The sequence below is a fragment of the Rhincodon typus genome, chromosome 5, assembly GCF_021869965.1.
Source record: "Rhincodon typus isolate 14 chromosome 5, sRhiTyp1.1, whole genome shotgun sequence".
Taxonomy (NCBI): domain Eukaryota; kingdom Metazoa; phylum Chordata; class Chondrichthyes; order Orectolobiformes; family Rhincodontidae; genus Rhincodon; species Rhincodon typus.
Genome location: NC_063336.1, coordinates 116,832,446 through 116,851,543, shown reverse-complemented (window position 1 = coordinate 116,851,543; position 19,098 = coordinate 116,832,446). Strand labels below are relative to the sequence as shown.

General features: G+C 39.4%; 1 long non-coding RNA gene across 1 annotated transcript; it reads left to right on the top strand.

Moving 5' to 3' along the window:
- The first annotated feature begins 786 nt into the window (after positions 1–786).
- LOC125483078 lies at positions 787–18,280 on the top strand. The gene is made up of 3 exons (XR_007262070.1): positions 787–879; positions 7,921–8,013; positions 18,236–18,280. It is a non-coding gene; the product is annotated as an uncharacterized LOC125483078 (long non-coding RNA).
- The last annotated feature ends 818 nt before the right edge of the window (positions 18,281–19,098 follow it).

Sequence of the window (19,098 nt, the reverse complement as noted above, 5' to 3'; positions counted from 1 at the left end):
AACTAGAGGGCATAGATTTAAGGTGAGAGGGGAAAGATTTAAAAAGGACATAAGGGGCAACTTTTACACACAGAGGGTGGCGCGTGTATGGAATGAGCTGTCACAGGGACTGGGGGAAGCTGGTACAATTAATTACAACATATAAAAGACATCTAGATGGGTATATGAATGGGAAGGGTTTAGAGGGATATTGGCCGAATGCCGGCAAATGGGACTAGATTTATCTGGGATATCTGGTCAGCATGGACGAGATGGACCGAAGGGTCTGTTTCCGTGCTGTACAGCTCCATAATTCTACCTAGCAAGCTTGCTCCTGTCACAGTTCCTCTCTGCCTTCCACATGGGATGTTTCCTCCCTTGCAAAACTTGTCTTGCTTTCTCTTGTTCAGTGTGGACAACAACGAATTTGGGAACAAATACTCTTTGTTGTGACAATTTCTATTAACCTAAATATTCACTCTGCAAAATAAATAAAGCCTAGAAAATTGCTCTCAATAGGACCCAACATTGTAGGTCTATGTAAAAGTAGCAATTTAATTCATTTTCTTAATAGCTTTAAATTATAAATATTGCACATAACCTAATTTAAAAGATAAAGAAGGAACATTGAATGGCCAAAGAACAAACGTTTATCGTTTTTAAAACAGTTTATATTTGCAACATGAAGATTTCAATCTGAAGCTTTTAACGACGTTGTGAAATTCTAAAATGCAGTGTGATTGGTTATTTTGGCAACAAATTTTGTTTTATAACTCAACTTGCGACATTGTTATGCTAAGGGCTGTACTAAAACATATTGCTTTTGTTTATGCAGCATTAACAGAATTAAAACTGTTGTGCTATTACATTATATTATGGCTTCTTGCAAAACAGCTCATGGTAAGTCTAAAGATTGTTGTTCACTAAGTTTAAGAGTGTTTATATTATGTCCAGAACAAAACCAAGTCATTGATTCACGGTGAGTGAAAAAATCAAACTCCAATCTTAGTGAATGGTAGCTACAAGTTTAGTTGATGTTTTGGGGATTGATTTCCATGACTGTAAGGTTTTGTAAAAACCTATTTCTCCACTGGTGGGTGCTGCATGTTAACCATGACCAGAGGTCAAGGATAAAGACCTAAATGGCCAAGAGGTATTCAGCTGTGTCAGTGATAGAGATGATTAGGAGGATTCCATATTTTATGTTTGTATTGAGTTGCTGTATACCTTATTTATCTGATTTACTTCAGACAATACAGAGATTGCCCTAGCACTAAATCCAAACAGTTCATTGAAGAACTTCCAACATAAGTCTTTTCAGAGACTTTCACATTTTCCAGAATTTTCTCTGCATGTTGACCCAGTCACTTCACTCACTAGCTTCATTAAGGCAATCAAGCAACTGGTCAAGGGGCAGATGCAGCCAAGCCTAATCAAATTCTCATGAATTAACATTAAGCACGAGACCAAGTCAGACAATGCTGCACATGACTGGAAGAGTTCCAGATGAGAAAACAACTTTCATAATTCTAAGATACCTCAGAAAGCCTTAACACTTGGTGATTGGTCATACCATTCAGCCAAACATATTTAAAATATAACTCTATTCCTGGAAACTGGTTTACTGCCTTCACCTTGTTCCATCTCCCTTAACAATGGAATCAAATACGCTTGAACTGGCTTGGCAATTTGTCACAATTTAAGCCCTTGTTCAGCCATCAAGTATCACACTTTTTCCCTAGGTGAGAAATTCCTTATTGTATTGATGTCTCTTCTCTACTTTTCTCCTCTCTGCCTCTCTTTCTCTACCTGCAGTTCACACACGGCAACAATTAGATTGTGCACTTTTTCTAACCAAAAACAAAATGAACATTTACTATTTATTTTCAAATTCCAGTTTTTGAAGAAACAATTAAAATTATGATTATGAAGTTAGCTAATTTAAAGTAATATCAATGGTCTACTATACCTTTGACAGGGGGTTGGTCCATCTCTCAGTAATTCCACAGAAACCAGAGGCGGAATCTTCCAGAGGCTGAGAAAAATGGTGGCAGGTGAGCTTAATTGGGTGGGAGTCATCAAATCCCAGCTGCTCCAGGAATGTGACATCATAACTTGGATGGGCTGGTTGGAAAATAAACAAAGCAGGGATCTTGTGGTACAGTGGTTGTGTCCCTACCTCTGGACCAGGAGGCCTGGGTTCAAGTCCAACCTACTCCAGAGATGCTCATGATAACTTCTGATCACATTGTCCAGAAAACACAATAAATACTTTGATTCTTTCTGGCAGAGTAAAGTTTTATAATTATGTTTCCTGGATTTGAAAGAATGGTGGAGGTTGACTTTGCAGTTGTCAGGAAACTTATTTACATCTCAATAAATCATAACTTGCTGCAATTAAGTTGTCCTTTCCACCCCATTGAGAAATCCATCCATTCAGAAACTCAACAACATATAACAGAGGCATGAACCAGGCAGCCTTGGCTTCTTTCTGCACTTTGGGATAAGTAGTTATTGCTTTGCATTTAATGTGACATCAGCTTTAAATTATGCTTTTTTTATTGAGTTGTGATATAAGGTCTTCAAGTACAGTCAAGGTGTCAAAGGGGGTTGTAGGTGTTGTGTCTGTGGGTCAAGGTAAAGCTCATATGGCCAATGGGAGAGAGGATCACTGAGTGTAAGGGTAAAGTATTGTCTATCCAGGAGGTGGATGGGTAGATATTGCTATCCTGAGGCTTTTGGGATGATGGGCGGTAAGGGATAGTCAAGGGGAGACCGTTGTGCATGGTATAGTCCTTTTTCTAGGTACCTCATGTGCATTGATTTGATGGTCAGTATTTGGTGGTGGATGGTACATTCACAGTATGGGTGGGGTTTGGGTCTGCTAGGATGGGAACTGGTAGTTCAGGGTCAGGAAGCATATGGTGGGGGAAGGAGGGAATTGTAGACCAATGGTCCAGGTGTCCTTGCTGCTGGGAGGGTGAATAGCTAGCAGGGACACTGGGACCTGGACTACTATGGATTCAGTGGGGTAAAAACTGGGAAATTGATAAGGACATGTATGGGATGAGTGGAAATGTTTCAGGATAACGGGGTTTATATGGCAGTTGGGGAGGCAAAGTATGGTGGGAACTTGATGAGTGGGAAGTGAGAATTGAATATATTTCTTCCAGTGACAAAAGTAAACCTTATGACCTTGAAGTATTTATCCAAATTCTCATTTGCTTTTTAAAAATGAGAGGTGGGTTTTTTTGGGGGGTGCTGAGGGGAAGTTAAACTTAAACATTTTGGCTAACTGAAGGGATATCCTATTAGTCACGAGTCCATTTATGGAGAATCCTGATCCTTTCCCAATTGGCCAGAATATCTCCACAACTCATGATAGCACCGTCCAAAAAGTTTGTGGAGCCACAGTACATTGTCGGTTGTTTGTCATCCCATGATGTATGAAGTATGGATGCAGGAAGGGAGATAAATTCATTTAATATTGTGCCCTTTACTCTTACAAGGACTGCAAACTGATTTCTGTTTGGGCCGGGGAAGAGTTTAGGGTGAAGGGAAGGGACTGGGTGTTGCAGGCAAGTCTATCATAACAAGGTCAGGATTGGATAGATTCTGTTGAAAACTTCCTGAATGGAAGCTGACTGTTATGTGTAAGAAGGTGCCCTGAAATGGATTAAGACCTGACCAATGCACAAACTCCTTGCACCTGAAGGTTTAGTCAGAAGGAACTGGCAGTGAATGGGCCTTTCCATGGTTGTATGCTGGTTGGCGATCTTCCTTGTTTGGTCTCTCACTCCCCACTCTGTGATTGGGAAGTGAACTGCATGGGGACTGGGAGACCACTAACAGTGCAAGGTGGAGGTCAGGTCTTTAGTGCATGTGTTACTGGAGCTTGAAGAGGATCATCCTAGATGATGTGCTTGTTTGTGACGGAGTGATGTCCAATGGGTATCAGTTTGAAGTGAGAAGACAGTGGAGCACAGGACATTGTCTGTCTACTCTCTGTAATGTATCTGGGTTCTCTTGTGCAGGACACTGGCATTGACCTGCACTGGGACCTCACTCCAGACCACCCAGTCCAGAAGGGAAGGTTTCCTGCTGCTATTGTGGGCTGCATGGTGGCTCAATGGTTAGCACTGCTGCCTCACAGTGCCAGGGACCCAGGTTTGATTCCAGCCTCAGGCAACTGTCTCCCCATGTCTCTGTGGGTTTCCTCTGGGTTCTCTTGTTTCCTCCCACAGCCCAAAGACGTGCAGGTTTGGTGGATTGGCTATAGGGAATGTACGGTTACAGGAATAGGGTAGGGAGTGGGTCTGGGTGCGATGCTATTTAGAGGGTTAGTGTAGACTGAATGGGCTGATTCCCATTGTAGGGTTCTATGTCAACCCCGGGGGAAGACAACCTCTATTCTTTCCTGAATGGTCTCGATCTGTAATGATGCATTGCTGAGCTCTGGGGCCAGTTTTTGAGTGAACTGAGACATCTGGTTGGATGGGGTGACTAACACAGTCTCCAGTGCTGGCTTGAGGTGAGTGAAGACCTGTCTGGGTGAACTTTAAGGTGTCAAAACCTCCAATCCTTGAAGGTTCTGGTGGGAGAGAAACTTTCGCTGTTCAACTTGTGCAACAACATATGCAATTAGTTGAAAGTTAAATTAAATCAAGGAAACTCAGAATGAGCTTGACTGAAGTGACAATTTTTAACATACCTGATGTCATACTTAGAACCCAAAATGCAGTGGCTCACTAAGTGAGTTACTTTGCTGCCCTGAAAGGAGCAAGATTTCTGTTGCCAAGGACAAAGCAAATGCTTCATTGCTTGTGATGTCAAAGATGAACAGATACCCTACAAATGTTTATATACACATGCACATATGCTGTAATTGTTTTCTGAAAAAGAAAGGCACATGATACAAAGTTTATATCAATGAAACTTTTTTGAAATTTGCCCTTTAACTTGTCTTCAAATCATTCTGAAATTATAACCATATGATTTGGTTAGAGAACAAAGGGAAGTAATCTATCATTTGGCAGTGACTATACAACAGAAGTAGTTAATTGACTGTAAAGTGTTTTGGGCTGTCCTGTGGTAATGAAGGATGTTATATAAATACAATTCTTTCTTTAAATGCTACTGATGCTTCCTATTTTTCTCGGAAGACATTTTGCATGATTTTACTGTCGCTCAACAAACATTCATAATAACATACGTGCTAAGTTACTCCCTTGGGTTTTTAGGGACAATTTAGATATTGAAACAAACATGCATTGCAGGAGCTAATACTTAGGGACAGGACGTGAGCATTCCCAAGACTGTTGACAATATACAAATATCTTTTCTTTATTTTGTCTCAGATTCATCACAATACTCTGACAGAAAGGGTAGTCTGAACTTGAGTTCTCAAAATAAAATTAGAACTAGCATAGCTTGCCCACTGGTATCTGAAAGAGAAAGAACAGCTAATATTTTGAATGTAGCTAATCATCAGCAGTAATGTAATCAGTCCTATTTAATAATCATGACAAAGAGACAACATGTCCAAGCCTTGAAGAATTCAATTTCAAAGAAGATTTTATTTTCTGTTTCAGATGTTGGCCTGCTCTGTATTTCAACCATTTTCTGCTTTTATTTCTGAATTTATGTTCAACCCTAAGAATTTGGTGAAAGTCAGACTTTTATTTTGCAGATTTCCTTGATTGCCTTCTTTATTTTCTACGTTGTTGTTACCAGCACATAAAATATATTTAGAATATCATTACACAAATAAGCTTAACTTAATTTAGTGCAGAAAGAATGATTAAGTTCTCCAGTACACAGGAGCATCAGAATGCACAGCTTGTATTTTACAAGGGCAATAACGTTTTACTTGCATTTATAGTAGAAATGTTATGCAGTAAATTCCAATTGCACCCAATTAGCTGAAAAACTATGCATGTGAGATTTATTGGCAATGTGAGTTTTAGTTTTTATACCTTTATAGATTTCAGTTGTACCATTCAATTTATGTATTTTTGAACTGAAAACGTTACTGCTCTAATATTTCCTGTTTCTTCTCTGTCCAAATCCTATTAACGTTTTAACCCGCCTCTGTTTGCTGCATCACTGCTTCTTTAAGCATTTCTCAGAAATCTGACATCAAGTAGAACATTTCACACAACGTAAACTTTTACAACCATGTTGCTATTTATTAACATTATAAGAATTGTTGCCCTACTTTTCATTAAACAGGGCAACTTCTTTAACAGATACTCTGTGGTATTTCTTATTAATGCCAACATTAATTACAAAAAGCTGAAGTATTGTTTTATAATTACTTAAATGAAATTCACCTAATTATATAATGCTTCCCAACATTCTGCTTAACGTCCTTTTCACCATGGTTTGGGTTTCTATGCGTGATATATGGAAAGTAAATACAGAATATCCTGAGGTTGTAACATAATCTGACATCAGGAGTGTCTTATGCAAAACAATACATGCATGTTTGCTTTTGTTTAATTTATGGAAAGTTTCTTAGGGCACAGGAGTCTGTTGCTATCAGATATATATTGCTATAAAAAATCATGCTTCAGCATTTGAGCAGCTATTTTCATTTCCCAGTCACATTCTTGTGACAAAATCCTCCTTTGAAGATGCCTTTTCAGATAACATGTGAGGGGGAGGGTAGAACACAGTTAATGACAAAAGTACCCAGCTATACTTTATCATGCAGTGAAAACATTCTCCACTATCTTGCACATCATGGAAGGAGAGAATTAGAAGCAACGAATGGTAATGTGTGCTAAATCTTATTTTATTAAACAAAACTTTTAAAATAACATCCTTTAACAGTCTAAATGCTGAAACAGAATACTCTCCCTCTCTATCCAAGCTCTCAAACTTGCTGCCTTCCGAACGTCCTAATTTATGTTGGATACGATTCCACAGGTGCCAGTCAGTTTCTGGAAACTCTACAGTCAAATGGCTGGTCTGCATGTGGGAGCCTTGATACTACCATCTAGCTATTTAACTTGGTGGGCATCGCGGCTATGCCCAAATTTACCCCTATTTTCATTTTCAGTTTCCAGGCACCATCACAGAATAGCTACTCTTAGGAAGCAGCTTGAGTAATCTAAATGTAGAAAATGCAAAGGTAGCTTCCTTAGGAATTTTTTTTTATTTTTATGACATAATTATCTAATTTTGATTTTCTATTATTGTGCACTTTCTGCATATAAACATTTACAATAAAAGTTTACAAATCGGAACTGCTCTCATAAAATTGGAAGCGAGAAAAATTCATGTAATAATTACATTGATGACATTTTTGCATGCTCTTTTAAGATAGAGACTAACACAAGACTTCTTTTCTCAGTCTGTACTGAGTGGGCTAACACAGGGATCAGTACTTGGGTCATAGCTTTTTATTGTGTGTATCAATGATGTGGAGGTGGAAATCAGGGGGGTGGGTGGAGAAGGTGTGCAGAATCCAAGCTTGCAAACGATACAAAGCCAAGTGAAAAGAAGGTTGCTAGGAGGGGATGAGAGAAGCTCCAGCTCTCACAGGGATGCAGATGCTCAAACACTCTCTCAAAGTATTGTAACCCATGCACTCTCACTTGGGAACAGTGACCCAGGCACCGAGTGTTGTGCCAGAGCTCCAGGAAGGATCCTACAGCAAACTTAAGATGCTGTCACACATTTTCACATCACTGAGTGTAAATGGTGCAGTGTGGATGGATTTTGAGTACTCACCCTGGAGGAGTCACAAACTCATGTACGTGAACACGTGAAGATGGATTAGTCCTTGCTTGATTTAACTATAAGTCAGAGTTCGATTTATCATGATTACCATATACAGCAGTATTTAATATTCATGTATAGTACATAAATTAAAATTATGTAAGACTAGAGTTGAAGCCTGAAAATGATACATGACTTTGCCTTCTCTTTGACCAGTCTGTCTCAACACTGGACTCATGGTTTGGCATCAAATCATACAATGAGACAGACACTCACCGGGAATTGGCACTGAATCTCATTGTTGAACAGGTAGGCAGGTGCTGAATCTCACTGGGATACTGTTACCAGCTATTTGTTCTCACTGTAATATAGTTGCCCAGCCAATGGCTCTCAGTGGGGCACAGTTACCAGTCATTGACTCTCACTGGGATACAGTTGCCAGTCATTGCCCGTAATTGGGGTACAGTTGCCCAGATAGAACAATACAAAGTTTGGTCTAAGATCTGGTGGGGGGAATATCACCACACAGGCACATTTGAGAGTTGTCAGAACCATAGTAAGGGTCAATACCTGGGGACTGGTCTCTGGTGAGAATTGGCATCTCTGTAATAGCACAACAATTTAACATTCTAATCCCATCTGGGGCAAATGAGGGTTTGATTGTCTGGTTGACCTTGACTTTTGAGAGGCATCAGAAGATTATGCTAAGTTTAGTCACACAATTATTATAGCCATCTTTGTTTAATGTGTTATTAAAACCACCATTTATATATAGTAACAATTGTTTTTTACTGCATTCACAACAACCATGTAGTAGCCTGATGACAACTCTATATACAGGCAGATGTATCACAAAGTTGCTCTGGTGTGGTCCAGGATCCTCAATAACGCACAATACTTTCCACTTTGAATATTACCAAAATGTGCTCTTAGTGCTAGTACATCCATCTTTATCCACTTGGAAAACGGTGCACCAGCTCCCAGTGTATAAAGGGCCGAGTATGCTGCGTAGTTCTTGTTAAGAAATGTTTGGACCATCTGTTTTAATGTTAACTAGAGGCAGCAATATTCAATATATAATTATCTGCTGAGAGCTAATAGCCATAAGTATTACCACATATAGGATAATCACAGACTTAAACTATGGATTGGAGTGAGAAAATTTGAATGCTAAACAAGGTGCATTGTAATTCCGAATGCATAAACATACAAAAGCACAAACACTGCACCCCTGAGAAAGTATTGGCATTTGCTTATTTTTAATAAGCAGCTGATAGAGGTTAAAACAACATACACATCAGAAATAGTGTCCACTTCATGATTGTAATTAACTATTTAAAATGGATCCTTTACAATTTTTATATCTGAGCAGTAAAAATAGTTTCCTCAGCATCATATTTATTTGACAAACACTCTTTCTGATGTTAAGCTGCACAGTTAGGTCTTACTAGTCACTGGGCCATGAACAAATGTTAGAGAAAAATATCAAAACAAATCAGCATTTGCTCAATTTAAAGAAGTGATTCTCTCAGTGAAAGACTGCAATTTGGCATGGAAGTTAACATTTTGCAAGACTTTATTATCATGAAGTATAGCATTAACAATTACTGCATTGATGCCCCAAGGTGTGGAACAGATTAAATCATGCAAAGGTACAAAAAGAATAATGCAAACTGGTATATCTAATTGCCAAATGTAAATCCTTCACGAAATCAAAGCCCTCCTTTCCACGTGTATCATGCTGTTGCCGGTTGTGGTGATTATTTATCCTCGCTAATAGTCAGGTCACACTTGAGCTGGATTTGTTCTATTTTAAACCTTTACATGCCCAAATGACTAAAGATTCAAGCTATGATCTGTTTAAGCAAAGTAGTTGAACTACTTGAAGCTGCAGTAAATGATTTTGTTTGACGCAACATAAACAGATATTTTTATGTTGCTTTGCTATAACACTCATATTTGGTTGTAATTTGTTACTGCTTTTATATTTATATTTCCACCCAGTGATTATATTCTTTATTTATAGTTTGGTAGTAATTCATAACACCATAGTAAATTCCTTAATTAAGTCATGTGAGTTAGTCAGAATAATGTTGAATTGTGTGGTTTAGGCCCTACATTCTGCACTAATAGCTGGTGCTGGTCGTTGGGGTTGATACTATAACTTGCTGTATACTATCACAATGCTTTGGGCATCAGTGCCCAAATAAAAGTATTTCACAATCAACCTGTCAGAGATGTTATTAAATACATGTGGAGTAGGTGAGACATAAACCGAGACCTCCTGTCTCTATCACTGCACCACAAGACCCCCACTGTCCAAATAGATGACGAGAAAATGGAAAAGAGAATTGGGTTGAATATACATTTGGGCAGCTCATTGGCCACTCCAGCAAAGCTAGATTCCACCTAGCCCACATGAAATTGCTGTTAAAGGGAGGTCTCCCTAACAGTGTTTGAAAAGTCTACTTTATGGCTGGCTCTCTAGTTGATGATTTTCCCAGGTAAATAATGCTCCTTAATGGAGAACAGGGCACTTTAACTATTGGCCTAAACATGGAATTCACCGGTTTCAAAATCTCCACCACCCCCAGCCTCATCCAATGTGCAACCGTCCCTCTCATCCCCGCTTCCTTGACCTGACACAAACTGACCATCTTCTCTCCTGTTTATTCACCCCACCCATACCACTGACCAATTCTCACCACTCCCTACCTGCTCTCGCCTATCACTATCCCTCCTACTTTCCCCAGCCCCACTCCTCCTCTCTCTATTTATTTCAGAGCTCCCTACCCCCTCCCCATTTCTGAAGAAGGGTCCCGATCCGAAACGTCAACTTTCCTGCCCCTCTGATGCTGCCTGGCCTGCTGTGTTCCTCCAGATCTACACTGCTGTTGTCACTTAAACTATTTGTTTATTCTCATTGCTTAGGCACAAAAATCCTTGAAGTACTTCGAAATTTGAATTTTAGAAATGCACTATTTCGCTCTAAGGGTGACCAGCAGTGCTTTGTAACTTACTGCTTTCTGATAACAATATGTTTTGCCTCGGTGGAAGTCATAGCTGGTCAAAGTGTTATGGACTTGGAATTTTGAATATTTAGATAAACGAGCAATTCTTTTGTGCTATAGTGCAAAATCCTTCTGAACAAGTCCTTTGCCCATTAAAGGAACATGCTTTCTTTAAGCATTGAATCTTGTTCCAAAATTAACTGGGAGAAAGACTGGCAAAAATGATTTAACAACTTTAAATAAATTATGATGGCTGAAAGTAGCTGATTGTGACTGAATGTGATTGGGCTAACAATTTGTTGGATAATCAACACAATAACTTGGAATCTGATATTTTGGACTGGAAGCCAGAATAACAAACAGTTTGACCACATCGAAAGTCAGCATGATTAATTATCAATCACCATCTGGCATCAGTGTACTTTGCATTTGTGGTACAATATTAGTGCCCTTACCTCTGACCTAGGAGGCATGGGTTCAAGTTTTATCTGCTCCTGAGATTTCTCTGAACAGGTTGATTAGAAAAACATACCATTCTTGTGTGGTGCCAGTTGGTTACCTTGGATGGCTGGTTTGTGATACAGAAAGATGCTAACAGTGTGGGCTCAGTTCCCAGATTGATCGAGGTTCGACTTTGCCCCTCACCTGGGATGTGGTGACCCTCAGGTTAAACCATTACCAGACACTTCTCTTTAGTGAGAGAGCAGCCCTATGGGAAGGTGGCCATTTTGCCTCTAGAGTCTCTGCTTCCTTTCTGTAGGTGGTGATGACAAATGTTGACAGTGCTCTCAGTGGAGTCTAAACTTGCTTTGCAGTAACTTGACAACTGCTCTTGTGGTGCAGTGCTAGTGTTCCTACTTCTGAGTCAGGAGAACAAGATTCAAGTCCCAGCTGCTTTAGAGATGTGTAATGATGTCTCTGTATAGGTTGACTAAAAAAAAACAGTTCTTGTGGGGCGGGATTCTTGAGGCATATTGGTAGTATCCCTACCTCTGAGCCCGGAGACCTGTATTCAACTACCACCTGCTGCAGAAGTATGTAATAACTCCTTTGATACAAGTTGAATATAAATATCTACAGCATGAGTGAAATAAGGGCTAAAGGCGTAAATGTCCATACCACTGAGTCAGAATGCCTGTGTTCAAATGCCACTCACTCCGAAGGTATGTCGATAACACATCCAAACAGATTGTTTAAAAGTATTTATAAAGCAAATAATCTCTGGCAGAGCTAGTGTCACAACTGACTTTTGTTGCTGGTGCTGAGCAGTGATAGTGTCCCTGCCTTTGAGCCAGAAGACCCAAGTTCAAATCCTACCTGCTCCAGGGGTGTGTTATAACATCTGAGTGGGCTAATTAGAAAGCAACTCTTCTAAGGAGGCCTGTTGTGGCCCAATGGTTGTGTTCCTACTTCTGTAGCAGGAGGCCTGGGTTCAAACCCCATTTGCTCCAGGTATGTGAAATAGCATCTCACTGGACAGTTTAACTAGAAATACCTACAGCTAAGGTATTTAAACTTGTATCATGTCCCTGCACTGATTTTCCAACTTAAACATCACACAAAGCCTTTTTTTGGATCAAATCATCACACTCTTTGTTACTTGCTCTGGTTTCCACCCACAGTCCAAAGATGAGCAGGTTATGTGCATTGGCCATACAAAATTGCCCATAGTGTCCAGGGATGTGCAGGCTAGGTGGGTTAGCTGTGGGAAATGCGAGGTCACAGGGATAGGATAGTGGGGGACTGTGTGGGATGTTCTTTGGAGAGTCAGTGTAAACTCAATGAGCTGAATGGCCTGCTTCCACGCTGTAGAGATTCTATGATTCTGTATGACAAAATATACTGACCCTAGTCTGTTGATAAGCATCTATTTTTAAGCTCCAATAGCATTTTATAGGTAAGCAATATTTTAAACTGATATCAATGTTATACATTGCCTTTTAAACAGGTATTTCATTCTTACAAAACATTACAGCATCTCACTCAAGTAATAAGCACAGCTTTCTATTATATTCCTCCCATTCAGATGACTGGTCTGTGAGGATTAAGTGGGTACTTTTACTGGCTATTCTACTGTATCATTATGACTGAGATCTGCCAGCTATTTTCTTTTTAAACAAAGTTTAAAATTCTGAATATTTCCAATAACAGCCACTCGCAGAAATGAGTCAAAGCCACATTTACTCATTCAATATACCTGGTTTTCTGTTGTGAAGGCTGTCAGTTTTACTAGTAAACTAGTGATTTTTCTCATAAAACTTTACTGTGTTTACACAATAACTGCAGCTAAAGCCATAAAAGAGCATTTACCCCTCAGCAGGGTCTCAAGGTATTGAATGACCAAAAGACAAGTACACCAGACAGGCATCACATTCGTTTGCAGTTTCGGAGTCTAATTGACTTCCATGTGCAGTTTGAAACTAATACCCTTGCATGGCGGTCAGCTCTTAATGATCAAACTGTTTCTCCACCAGATGTACAAAAAACTCTCAGTTTGTAATGGGCAGGTGTGGTTTTCCAGATCAGCCTGCAGTTCTGTGCCAGGGTGCAAAATGTTTTTTTGCAGATTGGGAAAAGAGTCAAATATTTGCAAATCTATGTTGGTTTGGCGGGTCTGTCGAAAACATATTGAGTCCTGTTAATCCTGGTAATAGAATAGAAGACACTCCTAAAACAAACCCAAATAGGTTTAAGTCTCCAACTTAAAACTGTGAAAACATTTATTCTGGTCAATTACCAATAAATGGAACTGACATACTGTGAACCTAATTCCAAACTAGGCACCGTAATTAAATGATCGAAATTAAACTGGGTATTGCAGGACATTTAAAATTTGCTGCAGTTCATGCATGCCAACCAGTTTTGTTTTTAAAAATAAAATTGTTAGAACGTGTTCAGTTTTTCCCAAAGGGTCCCTTTGTAGATGACCATGGTTGTGCAACATCGCTCACCTTTCCATGGCACCATGATTGTCTGATGCCAAAAACAAACTTTCAATTGTATTTTTGTTATGATTCAAAGATTCAAATTTTTTAAAAAAATGTTGGTTTACCGAGGACTTCCTTCTGAATTGTAATTAATTAGTGAATGAACAAATGGTGATTAGTAGCTGCATAATAAGGCACATTCTATGTTCTCTGCAGTCTATGTCCAATTCATTTGGCAGTGCTGCATTGAATCTGCATGTGCATTTCATGGGCATATATTTTCCACTGTGGATAGATTATTTTACTAAGCAAACGAGAGTTTACTGAAGGATTATTTTTTCGACAGAGGAAAATATACCCCCTGGTGTTAAAATGGGAGAGACGATGTGTTTATGAGCTTGATGATCTACAGAACCTTGTGAATCAGTCTGCAGTAATCGGAGTCACACTTAGGAGCCCATAAAAATGTTGAACTCTTATCCTCCCTTAGAAAGGGGTCATGAGTTCAGCACTAGCTTCACACAGAAATGCCGGAAGTGTAATTGGGTTCCAGCACAGCTTCAGTGTAATTATGCTGGTATCTTTCATTGCTTCCAGGTTAACTGACAACATGAATCATGGCATTACATTGACTGATACCTTTGGGAGAGCAGTATGTCTGTTGTTGGAGCACATCAGCAGCAGGGCATAAACTATTCTGCTTCTACAGCACCAAGTACAAGCACTTTTTTTGTGCGTGTTTCAGTTTGAGTTTAATTAACAACTTGTAGTGCCTTGAACTTTAAAGCATTCCATGGCTTTTTGCAGAAGCATCCGTAAAAAAACTGACACCATACCTAAAAAATAAAAGATATCATGGCTGATGACCAACGCTTTGGTCAGCTAAGTGGCTTTAAGGAACGTCTTATAGGAAGAAATTCAAAGGTGGGAGTTTGGAGAAGGAATTCTGCAAATCTAAGATTCAGTTAATTGAAGATATATTGATCAATAGTGGAGCAATTGAAATTGAGATGATGCATTCCAGAAATAGAGGATCATAGATAATTTGTACAGCTGAAGGAATTTACAAAGGTAGGCTGGGAAAAGGCCACGGAAAGGACATGAAAACATGGACCACGGTGTTGTTCACAAGAGTACAAGATAGCTCAGTCATTGTAAAGCCATTTGTAACATCTCATTGCCATCCTGTCTAAAAAAATCACACGACACCAGGTTATAGTCCAACAGATTTATTTAAAATCACAAGCTTTTGAAGCAATGCTCCTTTGTCAGGTGAAACACTCCTAAAACTTGTGATCTTAAATAAGCCTGTTGGACTGTAACCTGGTTTGGTGTGATTTCTGACTTTGTCCAACCCAGTACAACACTGGCATCTCCACACCCTGGCTACCATCCTGTCTAAGGTCATCTAACTCCATCATAGACAAGGAAGGAAACTGTGATCTCACTGATCTCATTGATTCATTATTACAACGCAACATCATAAATCATTGCATCATCAGTAAGAACCAAAGATGTGTATTGTTTTAGGATGGTTTGAAGAATTAGACATTTGTTTGAAGGCAGGCAAGAAGTAGCAATGTGGTGGCAAATATTGAATGTTTGCCATTGAAAGATGGCAACTCATCATTTTAGTTGTGTTCTGGTGCCCTATGCAGCCACTGGGGAGCCTTCGGATGACTGTCACCATAATGCTCTCGTTGCAAATCAACTAATGCTACCTTCTCAGAAATGCCCAAGTCCAAGCCCAAGCCTTTTTGCTTTACACTGTTGCAAGGCACAATTACTCACAATAATGCATTATAGAGGATACTGTACAGACTTGCTTGACCTGACAACAACTTGCACTTGTTTAGCCACAATCCTATCACAATAAAATATCCCTAGTGGCTTCAACAGGAGCATGTTTTAAAACACAATTTGATACCAAGCCACTTAAAGATATATTGGACATGTCATCCAAACATTGGTTATAAGGAGCATCTGAAAGGAAGAAAGCAAAGTACAGAAGTGGAGAGATTTAAGAAAGGACTTCTAGAACTTGGGATCTTGGCTAATGAAGGTCGCCTTACCCTCTGTGTGTCAATTAAAACTGATAATGTTTTAGGCCAGGGTTCAAGTGTCCAGGTATCTCAAGTATCTGGACTCTTTAGATCTAGCAGGAACTGGTGCCAGGGACTTCAGAGAGGTTTAACAATAAGGACAAGGATTTTTTAGTACAGATGCTTCTTAACTGGAGCCGATGCAGGTCAACATGCAACAGAGCTTTAAATGAATGATATTTAGAATGAGGTAGGGCTTGAGCAGCAGAGTTTAGAATGAACTCAAGTTTACAAAGGGTAGAACACGGGAAATTGATCAGGTGAGTTTGGAATAGTCCAGTGGGATCGATGCATGAGGGTTTAAACAGCAGGTGAGTTGGGGTGAGGCAGATTCTGGTAGTATCATAGAAGTGGAAAGATGTAGCCTTGATGATGTGGTAATGTGGTTACAAGCTCATCTTGAGATCAAATATGCCACCAAGATAATGAACTGCCTGGTTTAGCCTCAGACAGTTCCAGGAGTGGGATGAAGTCACTGGTTGAGAACTGGTTATGGCATGGATCATCAACCATCGATAACTATAGTAAGGGAGCATTTTTACAAAGCAATTCACATCATTAATTTTAACTTGACTTTAATAAAAGCATGATACTTTACCATGTGCATTTAGATACCTTATTGCCCCTATAGCACCAATGTTATTTTGAAGGAATGTTGTTATAAAATTTCATCTTTGTTCAACACTTCCCATTGTATTGAAGCCTTTTGAAATTTTTAGGCATCGTCAGCTTGCAGGTGGTTATACACCCTTAGCACTCCATGTTTCAACATCACTGAGCCCTCATGAGAAACCATTTCTGGGAGGAAAATTTTTAAAAGCAGCAGACATAAAAATCAGATATAACCAGGAACCGGAGATTATCAAAAACTGAGAAAAGTTTGTTCTCACATCCAGCAATACTTTTTTTTTGCCCTCTTCCAGATGGGCACATGAAGAACTGAGTCACTTTCCTTAAAATTAAAAGAAATCATGCTGTGTCTCATTTAAAATAAGCTCTCACAGAATGGTCCAAAAGCTGGGGCAAATGGGACAAGAATCCTGGGAAGGTCAGACTTTCTGACTCCGACTTACACCCCCTGTACTTTCAGGACTAAACCCACCAATCAGCTCATATACCTTGTGAGATAGGAAAGAACAGATATGATCACAGTGGGGCAGAGGGAGGCAATGAAATTCACAGTGTCTCTGATGATAACAAAAACATAGAATTCTGAAAAATCACTAATATTCAATTATGTATTTTTGAGAAGGATTTCAGTCTCTAAATGATCATAAATTGTACGCACGCTTTTGCAAATTGTACGAAATTAATTACAGCTGTAAATCAATGACATTTTGAATATTGTGATTAGTTTTCATTGTGTAAATCTTGTCAGTACTGTTATATTAGCACATCACTAGGACTGGGAATCTTTGCAAAAAATTTGCTTGTGAAAATTTATATGTATGAAAATACATTTGTTTGTGAAATGTTATAATCCAAACCACATGAGGATTACCAAGAAATGGACTAGAAAATAACAGAAAGAAAATAGAGATAGTAGGAACTGCCGTTGCTGGAGAATCTGAGATAACAAGATGTAGAGCTGGATGAACACAACAGGCCAAGCAGCATCAGAGGAGCAGGAAAGCTGACGTTTCGGGTCTGGACCCTTCTTCAGATTTTTCTGATGTTTCATCACCATGCTAGGTGACATCATCAGTGGAGCCTCCGATGAAGCGATGTTATTCTACTCCGCTTGGAATTTATACTGTCCGGTCCGTTATGGTGAGTACTGTCATTTCTGGTTTTGTTCTGTATGGGTTTGTATCCAGCTCTACACCTTGTTATCTCAGAAAGAAAATAGATTGTGTTTTAAGACCACTTTAATAATGTGGCATAAATATATCCCTATGAGAATGAAAGACATATCAAAATGTGAAAGCTAGGCAAGTACAAGAGAAAAAGAAAAAAGAAGGATCTGTTGAAAGCATAAGAAGTAAAATTTTGGGAAGACATTCATGTGCATCGTTAACACAGACATTTATCAGTTGCGCCAAGTGGTTTGTTTCTGTGCTATCAGTACCTTTTACAATGCATGATGTAGTACACTTGATGCAATGGGATCTAATCACAAGATCTGGGCATTTCAATCCTTTTCATAACCAGTTCCAAAGGTACTGGCACAATGTCTCATGCTACTTAATCTGCATTAGCTACCATAAGAAATAGAACAGTTAAAAACTGTTAAATTGAGTCAACAACTTAAATTGAGTTTTTAACAGGGTCCTCTGTGAAAGTCACTAGAATTTGGTGGTTATTCCATCGAAGGTTGTGTTGTGAGAGGCTAAAGAGATAAAAAATTCTTTAAGCTGATTTGTACAGTTGTATTATTGTACATGGATATGTGAAAAATTTCTCTGCTGTTTAAAGTTTTGGCAAAGATCCGTAGCTCGGGTTGTGGATGAGGTTGTTGACTTGCTCGCTGAGCTGGCTTGTTTTTGTTCAGATGTTTCATCGCCATGCTAGGTGACATCATCAGTGGAGCCTCCGATGAAGCGATGTTATTCTACTCCGCTTGGAATTTATACTGTCCGGTCCGTTATGGTGAGTACTGTCATTTCTGGTTTTGTTCTGTATGGGTTTGTATATGGAGTCCAATTCTATATGTTTGTTAATTGAAGTATGGGTGGAGAACTATGCCTCTAGGAATTCCTATGCGTGTCTATATTTGGCTTGGGCTACTATGGTTACTTTATCCCAGTTAAACTGATGGCCTTCATTGTCTGCGTGTACAGATATTAAGGAGAGTTTGTTGTGCCGTTTTGCTGCTAGCTGATGTTCATGTATTCTGATGGCTAGTTTCCTTTCTGTCTGTCCGATGTAATGTTTGTGGCAGTCGTTGCAAAGTATTTTGTAAACTACGTTGGTTCTGCATGTTGTGGGAATGGGATCTTTAACCCTTGCGAGTGTTTGTCGTAGAGTGGACATGGGTTTGTGGGCCACCATGCTTCGTAATGGTCTTAGGAGTCTTGTTGTCAGTTCCGATATGTTCTTGTACAACCAGACTCCTATGACCACTAGGAATTCATTAATTCCCAATGTTTTATTTTAGTTATACTTTCATATGAATTCTGAGGACGGGTCACAAAACTTGAAATGTTAACTCTGATTTCTCTCCATAGATGCTGCCAGACCTGTTGAGTTTTTCCCGGCAATTTTTGTTTTCAATGGACTCTAGTTCTGCTGCTGCCTGCAAGTAGAAATTTCATCATAGAATTCCTACAGTGTGGAAACAGGCCATTTGGCCCAACAAGTCCACACTGACCCTCAGAGCATCCCACCCAGACCCATCCCCTATAACCCACCTAA